General features: G+C 38.0%; 1 protein-coding gene across 2 annotated transcripts in view; it reads right to left on the bottom strand.

The window, feature by feature from the left end:
* Nucleotides 1-5,932, bottom strand: part of CLGN (calmegin) — a 59,770-nt gene extending 53,838 nt beyond the window's left edge. The window contains exon 1 of one of the 2 annotated variants that reach the window (XM_032857268.1): nt 5,757-5,932. The gene's annotated coding sequence lies outside the window, so the exon portion shown is untranslated. The remainder of the gene's footprint in view (nt 1-5,756) is intronic. The other variant, XM_032857258.1, reaches the window with a different exon arrangement.
* Between the last annotated feature and the right edge of the window lie 10,000 nt (nt 5,933-15,932).

Here is a 15,932-nt window from a genome sequence, read left to right as displayed (position 1 = left end):
AGAATATTATTTGAATTATATACTAAGGTCATTTTCAAAATTATATTGATGTAAACATTAGAATGATATATTTACTTATGTATTTATGATTTATACTACCTCCTCAGAGTTCCAAAAGAATAGCTGAAGGCATCATGCAAAACACAACATAGACAAAAATATAAGCCTGTTGAGGATGGGAACTCCTTCTCATTTCTGTATTCACAGCACCCAAGAGGGCCAGCACATGATGAGTAAGAACAGATACGCATTCACAGAATGAATGGAATGAATGAATGAATGAATGAACAAATGAACAAATGAGTTCCTAAGTGAGAGGGGAAAAAAGGGGAAAAGATGTTACGAAGCAACCAGCTGGGAAGAGTTTTTTGTTGAGGCAACAGAACAGCAATACATTTAGTGAAAGGGTTTCTATGCACTTAGAGGGAAGCCAGGAATAAAATGAGGGGGGGTTCTCACTGTCCAAAAAAGTCTACAAGATCCTTAAAGAAAAAAATGTTTTTTTTAGAATTAACTGCTGGAAAAATTTATGGACTAAATCCTTACATAATAGATGTCTGTAACTACTGGTTTGAGAGAAAAATCGTTATGTAAACACTTATGACACGGGCCCTCTAAGGTTTGTTAGAACATTGATAAAAGTAACATAATAAAACTTTTCTATAGAGAAGAGAGATAATGGTCTAGAAAGTTTGTATTTTATGATCTAATTTAGTATGGGGGAAATTAATCATATTTTTTAATTCTACTCTACATCTATGAAGAAACATGTCTTATTATGAGTTACTTGAGAATTTTGCTCCAGACTGCATTTTAATAACCCAATTCATAATTTGCTAGAAAAGATAGTAAACAGAAAAATCAGATTAAAAGGTTTTGTGTTACCATATCACAAAAATAAAATGGGACAATTCTCACCAAAATTAGAGGGCATTCTTGGAGTTTTCCAAGTAGCAAATAGAAAATTCATGTAGCACACAGAAAATTCACTTTGAAGGATCATGGGAGATCCAACATGGAGAGGCAGGAAACAGTGGCATCTTAGAAGGCAGCCTTCTTCCAAAGACGCTGCAAGACTCCATTTGAAATGCAGCTATTTTCTCACCAAAGAAACTAGCATGCTTCAGAACGAGCTGCACAACAGATCTGTTAATTTCGTGATGGCTGATGTGTCCAGAAATTCAGGGGAGGTCAGCCAGTTGATATTAACATTCATCATTCACAAGTTCATTTAACAAATATTTGATTGCCAATTATGTGTCAGGAATTGTGTCAGTTACAGTAATTAGCAAAACACATATAGCTCTTGATCTCAAAGAGCTTACAGTCTAAGATGGAAAGCCGACATTGAAAAATTAACCCAGGTATAATATGTAAACCACAGTAAATGACAGGAAAGTAAGTTCGTTCTAAAATTGGTAGTTGGGGAACTGAATTTACATGGTAGGGGAAAGGTCAGAGGAAGCCTGCTCGAGAAAGTTACATTTAAAGTATGATGCAGGGGCGCCCGGGTGGTTCAGTCAGTTACCATCGGACTCCTGATTTTAGCTCAGGTCTTGATCTCAGGGTCCTGAGATTTGTCCAGTGGCCAGTCTGGATCCCCTGCTCGGTGTGGAGTTGGTTTGAGATTCTCTATCTCTCCCTCTCCTTCTGTTCCTGCCCCCACGCTCTCTAAATAAATAAATAAATAAATAAAATCTTAAAAAAATATTTTTTTTAAAGGGGCACCTGGGTGGCTTAGTCGGTTAAGCGTCTGCCTTTGGCTCAGGTCAGGATCCCAGGCCAGCCCTGCATCAGGTTCCTTGCTCAACAGGGAGCCTGCTTCTCCCTCTGCCTCTGCTGCTCCCCCTGCTTGTACTCTCCTCTCTCAAATAAATACATAAAATCTTTTAAAAAGTTTTTTTGTTTTGTTTTTTGTTTTCTTTAAGAGTCAAGTGTGATGCAAAGGAGAGAAAGGAGTGATTTCCCTAGGCAAGAACAAAGCAACCAGCATGTGATGAAGGAACTGAAAGGGGAAGAATGGGGCAGGAAGAATGAGCAGTACCGTCTTCGCGTACACATTATTTTCAAACATACTGATCCCAATCTTTGCAGCACTCTGTGGTGAAGGTATTGGCATCCCGTTTATACACAACGAAAGTGTGTTCTTACTCAAGAATACAGAGTGCTGCTAAACAGAGGGGGAAACTCAACGTTAGGTCAAGTTTTAGGTTATACATTCCTTTTATCAAGGCTCTAAGGTTAGGAGGTTTAATTATTTAATTCCCACCAAATGGGATTAAAGTTCTAGGTCTATAAAATATAAGGTTAAATTTTTTACATTCCATCCTTCAGACATACATTCCAGTTTCTGTAGGTTTTATATGTGAAAAGCCATATTTTTATGTGTATCCAAACTATGACTTATGTACATATGTATATAGGCTTATGTACTATAACTACATATAGTTAGTTTAAATGGCTTTTAAAATCTTTCTAGCAAAGATTTTAAAGCAGTTTTAGGTTATATAAAAATACAAACACAAGCAAGCTCATGGTAATACATTACTATGATCCTTTAAAATTTTAGAGTTACATAAATTTCAGGATATTTAAGAAAATAACTGGCTTACTACTGGAACTATAACGATCACATATTGGATAACATAAATGTCTCTAGGTATCTCCTCTCCCTAACAAAAGCTAAAAAGAATGTTATTTTTAAAGATTTTATATATTTGACACAGAGAGAGAGAGAGAGAGAGAGATCACAAGTAGACAGAGAGGCAGGCAGAGAGAGAGGGGAAAGCAGGCTCCCTACTGAGCAGAGAGCCTGATGTGGGGCTCGATCCCAGAACCCTGAGATCATGACCTGAGCTGAAGGCAGAGGCTTAACCCACTGAGCCACACAGGTGCCCCTAGAAAGAATGTTTTTAATTGTTAATACTTCTAATGTCCTATGGTAGACAGAATACTGATTCCCTAAAGATATTTGCACCCTAATCCTTGGGCCTTGTGAATGTTACCTCACACATCAAAAGGGGCTTTAAAGATGGAATTAAGGTCTCCAGAGGCTGAAAACAGCCCTCAGCTGGCAGTCAACAAGGAAACAGGAACCTCAGTCCTACAACCACAAGAAACTGAACTCTGCCACCAACCTGAATGAGCAAGGAAACAGAATTTCCTCAGAGCTTCTAGTAAGGAATGATACCCAGCTGACACACCGATGTTAGCTCAGTGAGACCTGTGTCAGACTTCTGACCTACTGAACTAGAGAAAATAAACTGGTATTACTTTAAGATGCTACATTTGTAGTAATTAGTTATGGCAACAATGACAATAATACTTTTATCATTCCTGGGCTCCTTGATTATAGCTTCTTTGAAACTGTTACTACAAACGAAGTCTTCATTGACAAGTACGATAACATTTTTCAGTTCTATTGACTACTGCTCCTCCTGACTGCCTCCTTCTTGGAATCATCTCCTCCCTTGGTTTTCTTGTCACCATTCCTGATTCTTAACTCTCTTCCTTTTCTCAGCCTTGGACACAGACACTTTCTCCAATCTTCTGTAAATGTTGCTATTCCTTAGGTTTCTGTCCCCAGGCTCTCTTCTTACATGACATAAACTCTTGGCCTCTACCTATAAAAGATAGCCAAGGACTCCCAAATCTTATCCACAGCTCAAAAGTCACTCCATAATTTCAAATAACTATCCCATCTTCAAGGATGTCCCAAAGTTTCTGCTAATTTGAACTTAGTCTTTCTTCCCAAACCTGCTTCTCTATCTACTGAATGTTCCTCCTCCCTTAACTGTACCTCTAGTCAACTAAACCAGTCAAGTCACTTGGCCATTATCTTAAGACTATTCTTTCTCATGGATCCTCTACGTCACTGGTGGCTGAACACACTTGGGCATTTCTTAAATGTCTTGTTCTATCCCCAAGCCACAACCTGATTTAGGAATCTATCATTTCTGAAGTAGATTAGCAAACTCCCACTTTGCCTCTTCACTTTCAGTCTGGCCAATCTCTAAATCTTTCTTCCACCTTCTCTCTAGCATGAGTTTTCTAAAACAAGTCTTATCTTACTGTTTATAAAAATGTACAGCAGTTCTCAGCATAAAATCTGTCCTTTTAAGACATTTCTTTCGCTCCCTTCAACACTCACCTATGTATGTAATACATTAATACTCTTCTGTATGCTGTATCTTATAACTGAGGTGCCTTTCTGCTGATCATTTTCAGTGGCTGATTGAGGACTCACCCAAAACTGGTACGTCTCAAAGGTAGAGTTTAAAAAATCACTATTTTTAAAGTTTTAGTTGTCCTGCAGCTTTCGGAGGAACTCAACTACAGAATGATATAATAGAAAATACACTGAACTTGGCACATTCACACCAAGTTCGTAGTTCTATTATTGAAAAGGCAAGAGGTTAAAACTGCCTAGGGCTTATTTTTCATTTGTCAACTGAAAGGGTCAAACTAGATGATTTAAAAGGTCCATTAAAATGGACAATTCTAGCTTTCTACTTAAGAGCACTAAAACTTACTAGGCACTGAAAAGCAGTAAAGCTAACTTATAACACTGTTCAATTTCTAGACATCCATCAACATACTTATTCATATACAATAATTAACTGTATCAACTAGATAATATAGATTATCTTGCTCTAAGGCTTTGGGGATAGGTCTAAATGGTATTGGAAGATCCAACCAATGAAACATGAAGGCAGAAATGTAAAGTGAAAAGAGGCCAATTTACCATTACCAAGGGAAGGCTACCTAGAGTGATTAAAAGACCTACAGTGTTGTAAAAATTTTAAAGCAAGCGAAGTCTTAAGACTAGATCAGGGTTTTGATGGCTTTTATGAATCAGAATTTCAAACTTTTTTCCTAATTTGAGACTCCTTCCCACGGCCACTTTCTCTCTCCCCCTTCTGTGCTTTGTTGCCACTTGCTTTTAAATCAAGCAAATGTCTCTTTGTTGCTTGGGCGATGCTATAAATAAAATCAGCTAAAGCGTCTGATTGATCGTAAACAGGCTTTGGGCGATAATGAGTCTATAGTAATTAGGGCTTCACTGGATTCAACCCAACCCTCCCGCTCCCTCCCTGGTGGCGCACACCCGGCTCCAGGCAGTGCATCTAGGGAGTGGCCAGGAATTACAAGTCCCCGCGCTAAGAGGGTTGGGTCTCTTCGCCTTTACAGAGGCAGAGACTGCGTAAACTGCGCCTTTTTTGGTTTTGTTCACGTTTTCGTGAAAACTAGCGGGTAGGGTGAGCGGCGCCCAGACACGCCCCCGCCCTCCGTACATCCCTCCTGAGCGCGCACCTGCGCTCGAGCTTGGAACGGGGCTGAAATGGTAACCGCTGGAATAACGGACTCGGCTCCCTGGGGCCGCTCAAGCCCCCGGGGACAGGCCGGGATGGAGACAGCACCCGTCTTCTCTGCGCCCCAGCCTCAGCGCAGCAGGTGGACGCAGCAGTTCGGGAGGACCCAACCGACCCGGCGTGGCATCCACTTCTGCCGCCCGTGGCTGGCTCTCCTCCTCCAGAGGCCAGGAGAGCCCACCCAAGAACCTAGCTCGGGGCACCTGCAACCCCGAACTCCACAGCCAGCCCCTCACCTGGCCCCAACCTGTTCAGCCTGGAGGGTCGCCAAAAAAAGGGGAGCGGCCCAGGAATCCCCGCCCTGGGCGTAGAATCAATGACTCCCATTCCTCACCCTAGCCCGAGCAGAAAGGGCAGCAGGCAAGGGGCCCACTGCCCACGCACCTGTCTTGCGGGCCCGTTTTCGGCAGTGGCAGCTCAGATGTCCGAATCGCTGCCACTTGGTCCCCGCGCTTCCCCAGACCAGTCCCGCCGGCGGCCGCCCAGCAGCGACTGCTAACCGCGCATGCGCGTGCGGCCGCAGGCTGGGAGGAGGCGGCGGCGGGAGGCGCGTGCACCCAGAGGCTCAACCGCCGCGGAGGGGCGCTGCTGGGCGAGGCTTGCGCTGAGCGGCCCAGCCAGCCCTAAGGCGCGTCTTCGGGCTCGCGCCAGCTCTGCCACCCAGTTGTGGTATGGACCGGGCTCCTGGACTGGCATGGGACGCATTCCTCATTAGCCTGAAGACTTTCTCCTCCCTAGGAGCGGCTGTCTTCTTTGCATTCAGAGGGGTTCTGCCTGCTATTGCACAGAAGTGGGTCCTGAGTTTTATATAAACCACGTTTTGAACAGTGTCCAGTTAGTACCCCAGGCCTTTCCTAGAGTTCTATATGTTAAGAGATGAGAAGTCATTGTGGTCTGCAAGGAGGCTTCTTACTTCGTGTGGGTGTGTGTATGATAAAGATCTATAGAATGTTAACATAATTGCTTTCTTTCCTAAATACTACCAGTAAGAATTGGTAACATTTATTGTGCTCACTATACTTTAGGGGATTTACATCCATTATTTCATTTAACCATCACAGCAACCCAGGTGAAGGAACTAAAGATAATTACTTGTCTGAAACTTTGATCAACAAATAGGGTTCAAATCCAGGCCTGTTTCTCTCAGAGCCTCTACTTGTAAACAACACACCAAAAATACAGTGTAAAGATAGGATTGAATCACAAGCTTCTTGGCCCCATTGATGGTTTGCCGTGCAGCTCTCACTAATATTTTACAGTAAATCTGGACAGAATTTGAATAGCTGAGATGTATGGTAGGCATATGTTTAACTGTTTAAGAAAATGCTGAGCTGTTTATGTTCTCAGCCGCCATGTATGAGAGTTCCAGTTATGCTACTTTTCACTATTGCTTGGTATGGCCAGTCTTAATCCTTCCAGAGGTCAATCAATGACGTCTCATTGTGGTTCCACTTTTTTTTTTTTTTTTTAAGAGTAAGAGAGAGGGCGGGGTGCCTGGGTGGCTCAGTGGATTAAAGCCTCTGCCTTCAGCTCAGGTCATGATAGCAGGGTCCTAGGATCAGGCCCCACATCGGGCTCTCTGCTCAGCAGGGAGCCTGCTTCCTCCTCTCTCCTCTCTCTCTGCCTGCCTTTCTGCCTACTTGTGATCTCTGTTTGTCAAATAAATAAATAAATAAATAAATAAATAAATAAATAAATAAAATCTTAAAAAAAAAGAAAAGAGTAAGAGAGAGGGCAATGAGAGGAAGGGGCAGAGGGAGAAGGAGAGAATCTCAAGCTGACTCCCTGCTGAGTGCCCAGCCAACATGGGGCTGGATCTCAAGACCTAAGATCATGACCTGAGCAGAGATCAGGAGTCTGTGGCTCAACCCATCAAGCCACCCAGGTGCTTCTCACTGTGGTTGTAAATACTATGTAGTTTTCTTATATATTACCAAATCCCCTATCATTTGGTTCTATCATTTGGTGTCCTCATCAACAGTGTATGAGAATGTTTATTTCCACATAACCTCACCCAAAAGAATGTACAGTTAAGCTTTTGAATTTTTGTCAACCTGATGGAGCAATTTTTGAGATCTCAATGTAGTTTTAATTTTTACTTCTAAGTGAGGCTGAATAAATTTTTATATTTAAAGGCAATGTTTTCTTTTTATTGCATCCAGATTTTGAGTTATAGTTAGCATACCTTTCCCTAGGGGAGCCTGAGTGGCTCAGTTGGTTAAGTATCTGCCTTCTGCTCAGGTCCTGATCCCAGGATCCTGGGATTGAGCCCTCCATCAGGCTCCCTGCTCAGCGGGGAGTCTGCTTCTCCTGCTTCTCTCACTTCCTGCTTGTGGTCTCTCTCGCTGTCAAATAAATAAAATCTTAAAAAAATACCTTTCTCTACTCCCAGGTTGTAGAGTGATTCACCTATATCTTCTTTTAATCCTTGTATAATTTTAATTATTTCTGACTCATTTGAAGTTTTTGTGGGGCATGTGAGTCTTTTATTTCTCCAAAAGCCTACCCAGTTGTCCTGATATCATTTATCAGAGTATCTCTTTGCCCAGCGATTTAAGATACTGCCTTTATTTACTTTATTTACTAAATATCCATATGTACTTGAGTCTATTTTTGGACTTTCTACTCTATTTCAGTGATTTGTCTACCCAAATGCTGGTACAAAGTGCCACAGTGTTTTAATTATAAAGGCTTTGAAAAATGTTTTACTGTCTGGTTGTTCTAGATCCCCTCCTGGCTCTTCCTTTTCAGTACTTCTCCAGATATTCTTGGATTTTTTTTTTCCATATGAATCTTAGTATCAATATGCCGACCTCCAGCAGAAAAAGATTGTTGGCATATTTACTGGGATCACAATAAGATTGTAAGTTACCTTATGAAGAACTAAAATTTTGATGAGATGTCCTATCTGAGAAGAAAGAAGCCTTTCTATTTGCCTGAGTGTCTTGCATCTTTAGGAGTGATTTGTAGCTTTCTTTGTGTAGATTTTGCACATTTATCTTTAGATCAACTTCACTGAGATTCACATACACTAAATACCATTCATTTAAAGCTTACAATTTGATGAGTTTTGACAAGTGTACATACCTCTGAAACCACTTCTGCAATTAAAATATAGACTATTTCTATCATTTCCAAAAGTTTCTTGGTTTTGTACATTTCTTCTTAGATTTATTCCTAAATGTCTTTTTCACTGATATTATAAAAGAGGTTTTTCCCATTCCTAATATATTCTAAGGGTTAATTATCACTTTTGAGAAGTTACTCACTTTTGACTGCTAAACTTATATCCCAGTATCTTACTGAATTATTTTAATTAGTTTTGTAATTAAGTCCCCTGAGTTTTTCCACATACACTATCATCCTATCTTCAAATAGAACTTTGCTTTTTTCCAATTCTCATGCCTATAACTCTTTTTTTTCAAATTTCATTGGCTAACCTAGCCAGAACAATGTAACAGTCATGGAGATAGTGGGGTTCATTTGCTCTGTTTCTGATGCTAGTAGAAATGCCTCCAGTGTTTCCCCATTAAATAACTATTTTTAGAACTGAGATATATATATTGTATCTAGAACTATCAGATTTAGCAAATTAAGATACAGGACACTCAATGAGATTCTAATTTCATATGAACAAATAATTTTTAGTACACATATTGTTCATATGTGGTTATCTGGCCCTTAATTTTATAATGTTAAGGAAGTATCCATTCATTATAATTTTCTTTAATATTCTTATAGAAAATAAGTGTTGCATTTTTCTGCGGAGGTAATCAGATGATTTTTCTCCTGAGACCTATCAGTAAGAATCCTATCCAGATCCTTATCCACTTGGTATCAAAAAACCAGGTCATGGTGTGTTGTTCTCTTAATGTGGCTTAGGAATTTATCTCTAATACTGCATTTAAGATTTTTGCATCATATAGGTCTGTGGTTTTCTTTTTCTTTCTTTTTTTTTTTTTTTGGTGCTATCATTATCAGGACCAGGTATTCATGTTTATACTTCCACCACTAAAAGAGTTGGTAACTTTTCAATTATTTGCTATACTCAAACAATTTTAAAACACTGGGACTATCTGGTTTCGCAAAGTTTAGCTAAATTCCCTTGTGTAATCATCTAGGCTTAATGTCTCTTTGTGCTTGTTATTTCTCAACAGCTTTCTCTATTTCTTCATCAAAATTCATTGGTTTATGCCTTCTGTCTCTATTCATAATAATTTCAGTAAACGGAACCCTCCTAAAAAATCTTCATTTTATCTGGGCTTCTAGAAAGAAAACTAATACTGGCAAAACACAAACCTATCAGCTCATATAAACTTCCTCATAATTCATTGCCTATGACTGGCAATTAATATGAGTAATAATATTAATATTATTAATAATGTAATACTAATATAATGATAATAGTATTAGTAACATAGCATCTAAAATGTAACTAGGAGGGAAAAAGGTAATTAAGGAGAAAAACATAATTAGTTTTCATGGGAAAATGTCTGCCCAGGTTTAGCTCCCATTATTTGTTCATAATTGCTGCAACTCTGCCACAGAGTGGAAGGTCCATAAAAGTATACAACAAACCCCAAGATATTGTTACCCACTTATGCTGGTAGAGGGTTAACTCCTATTTACCCAAGAGTGCAGTCACATTTGCTATTGCTACCCCTCAGCTTTACTGAAATATACTTGACATATTGCTGCTTCTCTTCTGAAAGGGGAGAATGAAATAGACACATGTGAATGGTTCAGCTTTCATATACTCCTTATATGTTGGTATGTGACACAGTTTAGACTGAGGTAAATATGTAAAGTTTTGGCAGTCAAGAACAGTTAATACATTAGCAGTATAAATTATGATTTTCATATTTTATTGAAGAATCAGGAGAAAGAAGAAACATCTCTTATTATTTCTCAAAACAAATACAATAAAACCCAATAGAATAACAAGAAGAATAGGGGAGTTTAATAGACTTCTCTAAGAAACTGATAGATCATTCAAACAGACAAAAATTCATTAGAATTAAAAGAACCTGAAAATGTAAATTAAAAAGCCTCACATAAGAGAGTCCTTTACCCAATAAATAGGAATATTTTAAAAAGACATTTTTAAAGCACAAAACTAACATTTATAAAAAACAAATGAATGCAACATATTTGAAAAGGGGTGTACAATTCATAACAATTCTCAAATCATCACACAGATAAAATCCACTAATATCAATGTAATTAAATAAGAAATCAACAGTAAAAGATGGCAAAAACCAATACATTTGAAAGAAAAAAAACCACAAAACTACCAACTAACCCCAGAGCTAAAAAGGTAATAATAAGAGAAATTATAAATCTTTAGAACTGAATGACTATCAGAATACCTAAATATCAAGAGGTTGGTAATTCAAATGGCACTTTGGGGTAAGTTTATAGTTTTAAATGAATTTATTTAAAAGAAGATATCATTAAATATTTAAGCATTAAAATTGTGCTTAAATTGTGCTTTCTATTTCTTTAGATGTCCTAACAAAATGGATAAGAACATACTCCAATATACACAGAACTTGTCTGTGGCAATGGCAATTTTCTAAACTTGTAGATATTTAATGAGATTATGTGACAACATCACTAAGTTAACAAAATACATTTCTTAATTTCAAAAACTTCCCTTTTACTATTTTTAAATTAAATTATAATAGTAATAGTACAAGCATCATAAATATTTTAATTTTTCTTGATGTAAGAGGTAGTTTAGTACTTTCAATTCTAGTAGTTTACTGTTTTCTCCTCTTCTATACAATTATGCATTTTCATTATTATAATTTCTGAAGGAGGCCATGAGAAAGCAAGGTTATCTGAGGTTCCCAGGTATTACAGGGTTTTTTTCCTGTTATGCTTATTGTCTTCATATTTTCTGAAATAAAAACAAAAAACCTGTAACATGCAGAAATAACATTCACAAAGATGGCATTATTTTCATGAAGATTTTTGAGAATGATGTTCTTTCATTATTCTGTCCTTTTAACAAACTTTCCCTTTGTAAATAGAGAAGATAGTTTTACACTGGCAAAAATACATGATTCTTAAGATGTATTATTAATATTGTCCTGGTGTTAAAATTACTGAAAGTAGATTTCTATCACTGGGATACCTGGGAAATCCATATTGTTGGATTATCATTAAAGCCAACCAACTGTTATAAATAAGGTACAGATATTTTTAAACATTCACTTGATTTTAATGTTTATAATTTAAAATATAAATACTGAAAAGATTTAGTATAACTAAGACATAATATCTTTTAACACTAATATATGAAAGAAAATCCTAAATATAAAATTAGAACTGAATATGAGTACTACATTTCACATGAAATTAGTTTTGAACTTCTTATTAGTCAAAAGGAACAAAATACCCACAACGGGCAAAAGAAATCATGACAATTCTTTGGGAAAGAATATCTTTTTTAAAGCTCCAAATTCTTTAAAAATTTTTTTTTTTAAATTTACTTGACAGAGAGAGAGAGCACAAGCAGGGGCAGAGAGGGAGGGAGAAGCAGATTCCCTGCTGAGCAGAGAGCCTGACACAGGGTTTGATCCCAGGACCCTGGGATCATGACCTGAGCCAAAGGCAGATGCTTAAATCGACGGAGCCACCCAGTTGCCTCTCTAGCTCCAAATTCTAAGAGAACGTCGTCACATGTATTTTACATAGAAAAGAAACATAAAACTTGAAATAACTGTTTGAAGAAAATGCAAATATGCCATACATCATTCTTCAATAAAAGTCAAAACCATAAACTCAATTCAGTTAGAGCATTTTGATGGGAAATATCTATCTACTTCCTTTCTTTTCATCACCTGCAACTAGGCATACCGAATGTAGCAACAGCAAAAAAAAGAACGGGTCATACATAGATACAAAAAAAAAAAAAAGTCATTGTTCAACTAAATTCAAGGTTAAGTGGGGTATCCTGTATTTTATCTGGTAATCCTACTTCTAACTCCTTGAAACACTTTGCCCCTTGATCAGTACACGCCAGTAAAACAAAAATAACTTTTCAGATAGGATGAAGCACTAGAAAATTATAGAAACACACTATTTTGTTGCTTATAAACAGAAAAACTTCAAGTATCTTTATCAGGATTTACTTATATTAAAGAGGGAGAAAGAGAGAGTTGGGGGTGCTCCATCCCAGGACCCTGAGATGATGACCTGAGCTGGGACCAAGAGTCAGATGCTTAACTGACTATGACCTTCACGTGCCCCAAAACTTTAAGTGTCTTATCTGAGTTTTTAGAAATTATTCATACAGAAATATTTCAGTTGTTTCTAAAATAAATTTCTTTTATATTTATTATAGATTAAGAACATGAAATGATAACGAAAATTTAAACGAATGACATAGGCAAATTTTTAAAAAACTAAAACCCTAGGAAATTTATCACTAAGAAAAATTTTTTGTTTATTGAATTATTATTTTTGAGCTACGAGCTGGATGAATAGGAATAAACCAAACTATTTTTCTCCTTAATGAGCTATAGAAAATTTACCTTACATTTTAAAGTTTTATGAGAAGTGTAATATATAATTTAACTGGTTAAGGAACAAATTTTACATACAAATTTTTTAAAGAGGTAATGAAATGAATATTATGGAAAGCATAGCAACACTTGTTGATATGTTGGACATAGTTAAAGAAAGGAGGGGAGGGGTGCCTGGGTGGTTCGGTGGGTTAAGCATCTGCCTTCACCTTGGTCATGAACTCAGGGTCCTGGGATCGAGCCCCGCATAGACTCCCTGCTCAGCAGGAAGCTTGCTTCTCCCTCTCCCACTGCTTGTGTTCCCTCTCTCGCTGTGTCTCCCTCTGTCAAATAAATAAATAAAATCTTAAAAAGAAAAGAGGGTGACATTTATTTCACTGGGGTCATGAATGTGAATTTTATTTTACTTCATAAAATTTAAAATGGAAGAAAGTTGAAATATAATATCCAAACTCTTGGTTCTAGGTGATGGACAGCCAGACCCCACTGAAATGATAGTAAGTGAGCTGAAAAGATGTAACTCCAAACAATGTAAAGAATGAAAGGGGCTCTCAGCTGAAGAGACATTTAATTAAATTAACGAGACATAATTCTGATGGAAAATTGGGGACTGATGGGTGGAGCCAAGAAATCTGTGACCTCGGCACCAGGAATGGGGCTAGAATGGAGACAGCAAATTTGATGAAAGATGGGAGCCAAACTAGGGCTAGCCCTGGAGAAGGAAGTGGGTCTGTGGGAGGAGCACCCACAGTCCCCAAGAGCAGCAAGGGCTTTCCACCCCAGGCAACTCACATAGAGTCTTCTCTGAGGAAAGTGAATGTGCTGCCTGGATGTACTAGCTCAGGCAGTACAAAGCTCTATATTTTGGCATGTTGTTGCCCCTTCTCTCAAACCACTGGGAAAACAAAACAGGAAAAAACCCCACAAAAACTCCAACACAAAACAATCACAACCTAGCCATGCACATACTGTAAAACAGAGTTTATAAGCCGACAAATTCTACCCAGTTACCAAAAACTTTCAGGAAATCTCATTCCTTTCAATTTTATAAAGAAATATGAAGATGAATGCAGTGTCAGGGGAGGGGAGAGGAGGAAGAGGAAATAAATGACTCGTATTACCACCAGACCATCAAGAATCACTAAGTATTTGAGGAAAGAGTGCAACCTAACAGAGACAGATCAAAACAGAAAGGGAGATTGATCTAAAAAAACAAAAAACAAAAAACAGCTCATTCAGAATACAGAGGAGAACTTTTAAAATCTTTCATGAAAGGATCTAATTCTCTGAGATTTGAGGAAAATTGTACCAACAAAACAAATAGATGGTAGGAAAAAAAGGAACAAAATAAAAATAAAACATTCATAAGAAAAATCAGTCAAGGAACCCATCTAGTACATAGAAAAAACAAGTGACAGAAATAGTAGAAAGGGGCACCTGTGTGGCTCAGCCGGGTTATGATCCCAGAGTGCTGGGATAGTGCCCGGAGCCCCACCTCTGACTTCCTGTTCCATGGGGAATATGTTTCTCCCTCTGCTTCTTCCCCTGTTCATGCTCTCTCTAGCTCTCTCTCATGTGCTTTCTTTCTCTCAAAAAGATAAATAAAATCTTTTTTAAAATAAAGAATAAAAGCTATGACACATAGGAGATCAATTCAGTAAGTTTAATATTTGATTATTCTTTCAGAAAAGAGAACTTAGAAAAGGGGCAAAATAATTAAAGTTATTAACATGTTACCAACTGAATTTTGTGTCCCCTTCCTCAAATTCATATGCTGAAGCCTAATTCTTCAGTGTATTTGGAAATGGGGGCTTTGAGAGATAATTAGTTCCAGAGGGTTCATGAATGAGTTTAGTGCCTTTATAAGGGGATAAAGAGACTAGAGTTTTCTCTACTCTTGGCCATGTGAGGATAAAGTCAGAAGACAACTGTCTACTGACTATATCCTACTGACAACCAGGAGGTGGGCTCTCATCAAAATCCCCCATGTTGGCAGCCCCCTGATCTTGGGATTTCAAATCCCTGGAACTGTGAGAAATTCTTGTTGTGTAAGCCACCCAGTCTGTGGTATTTCTGTCATAGCAGCTGACACTGACTAAGACATAATAAAAGTGAACAAGTATCTGAGCTAAATATGCATCTGTACTGCAGGAAAAATAATGTGGATAAATAAAAACTCGTAGCATAAGCATACTATTTAGTAATATAAAGAAAATTATCAGAGGCATTTAAACCAGAAATGATGAAATGTCATTGCCTCTGGTGAATGAGATAAGGCTGGGGAAGTACAAGGGGTTGTTGCTTCTTGTTATAAGCTCCTTTTTATTCACTTTTAGCTATATCTGGGCATATTGCTTGAAAAATATAAACAAAGCTAAAAATTTTATATGATTAAATTTTATTCCATTTTGAAATACAGCCTTGGAAAGTAAAAGGGGTAATCTATTCTCCAACTCTTTCCTCAGTTTGGAAACATCTAATTTTAAATATCTAGAATTCTTAGCAAATAGACAGCTCATTATTTCCCTGAAACTGTTTTGGAGAGGGAAATGTGGTTGCAATGGAGGATGCTGAAGGCATTTCAAATTCCTAATGTGGGAGGGAAACTATGAGGTGGTGGTGGTGGTCTTCTTGTTCTTGAAGGAACAAAGGGAGACATTCTGAAAGGAGCGAGTAAAAGAGAAAGACAGGTGACTGAGAGCACAACAGATAAAGGCTCCCGGGAAATTTACCAGTTGAGCTACCTTCTTCAAGCTTTTGTCCATCTCAGTCCTATTAAAAAAGAAAAACACCTTTTAATATGATGCAGGTCTAACTGAAACACATAGAATGCAGGTTTATCTTCATGGAAATGGTGCCACATGTCCTTGAAGTGGTATGTGTATAAATAATGCATACTTTTGATTATATATTATATGCCCCTTTTACTATTGAAGTGTCAAAAGGTAATTCAGCATGAACCCACTCCCATCCATACAAACCATGCAGACGGAATGTTAAATGGGAAGCAGATGAGGCTGGGTTAGAA

The sequence above is a fragment of the Lontra canadensis genome, unplaced genomic scaffold (assembly GCF_010015895.1).
Source record: "Lontra canadensis isolate GAN:19392208 unplaced genomic scaffold, GSC_riverotter_1.0 scaffold1, whole genome shotgun sequence".
NCBI lineage: Eukaryota > Metazoa > Chordata > Mammalia > Carnivora > Mustelidae > Lontra > Lontra canadensis.
The sequence above is the reverse complement of the archived record's forward strand: the minus strand, read 5'-3'. Positions and strand labels throughout refer to the sequence as shown.